This window comes from Vombatus ursinus, unplaced genomic scaffold (genome assembly GCF_900497805.2).
Source record: "Vombatus ursinus unplaced genomic scaffold, bare-nosed wombat genome assembly UNPS02014832.1, whole genome shotgun sequence".
Lineage (NCBI taxonomy): Eukaryota > Metazoa > Chordata > Mammalia > Diprotodontia > Vombatidae > Vombatus > Vombatus ursinus.
The window spans coordinates 49,552,741-49,554,010 of NW_020954610.1; the positions used below are offsets into that span (position 1 = coordinate 49,552,741).

At 57.2% G+C, this 1,270-nt stretch overlaps 1 non-coding gene across 1 annotated transcript; it reads left to right on the forward strand.

Annotated features, from left to right (window-relative positions):
• The first annotated feature begins 597 nt into the window (after window positions 1-597).
• TRNAT-CGU lies at window positions 598-669 on the forward strand. The gene has a single exon. It is a non-coding gene; the product is annotated as a tRNA-Thr (tRNA).
• The last annotated feature ends 601 nt before the right edge of the window (window positions 670-1,270 follow it).

Genomic DNA, 1,270 nt, shown 5'->3' on the forward strand with positions numbered 1-1,270 from the left:
GAAGAAAAGAGCCCAGGCTCTGCCTCCTGCCCCTCCCCCACCGAGGGGGAGGGGCTCCACCTGAGGGAGCTCTCGGGGAGCGGCGGTGGGAGGGCCGGGGGGAGCCTCGCTGAAAACCGACCGGGTGTCGTAGTGGCCCGGGGTTTATCAATCATAAGCGATGGCCCAGACAAACACACACCTGGCGGGATGGGGGTGCGGGGCACACTCTCAGGTAGCTTCCTCTATAGCTCTTTACCCCATCACCTTTCCTGCTTCTCCTCCCTCCCAAGCAAAACTCCCCGGCCCCAGGCGGGCCAGTCACCCTCGTGTGCGCTGGTGAGGGGCCGGCCTCGTTGCGGCGGGGACAAGTCGCCAGACGCTTGGCCCCGCCCCTGACCCCTCCCACAACAGCCTCGATCCTCAAGGTCGGCGGTGGTCCTTTGCGCGCGGACCACCTCACTGGAGCGAAGCAGCTGCAATGAGAAGGAAGAGGGGAGAGAGAAGAGGGGCGGAGGAGCGAGAGAGCGCGGGAAGCGGAGCGTGCTCGTGCCCGCGCTGGGAACCACTCGGGAGCGGCGCCAGGATAGAGGCTCGTCCGCCCAACAACCTAACGCAGGCGCGGTGGCCAAGTGGTAAGGCGTCGGTCTCGTAAACCGAAGATCACGGGTTCGAACCCCGTCCGTGCCTAGTGGCAATCACCTTTAAAGCCGCAAATTTTTAGGATAATTTCATTTCTGTTGGGGCTGGAAGCTGGGAGTACCGCCCCTCGATGGAGAGTTTCGGTCCGGATTAGTTTACATTTCTGCTCTGTTTCTCCTGTTTTTCCTCATTTTTGCTGCAAGTGTAATAGGAACCCGTACGCGAGGCAGCTCACCCCTTCACCGAGTTGGGACGGAGGCTGATGTCGGGAGGACGAGAGCTCGGTCCCTGGCTGCAGGGGGGTCAACTCCGCGGAAAGGCCACCCCTGGCTGTCCGAACCGAACAAAGAGCCCCAAGGCTTTACTCGCCTGTCAACGGGTTGTTTTTAAAGACAATAATCTGTTCTGCTCTGCTTTAAGAAACCCTTTCGTAGAAATCCAGATCGGGGGAATAAGTCTTCCCCAAGTCAAAAGGATTGTCCAGAGGGTTTAATTAATTAAATTTTTTTTGCATGTTGTATGTATATAATATGCATGTAAACTACACAGCACAGGAGCCTGTCTTTACCACTAGGCAATCACCTGTGTGTTTCGGGTCAAGTCATTTCACCTTTTGGGGCTTCATTGATTAAAGCCATTCGTGTCCATA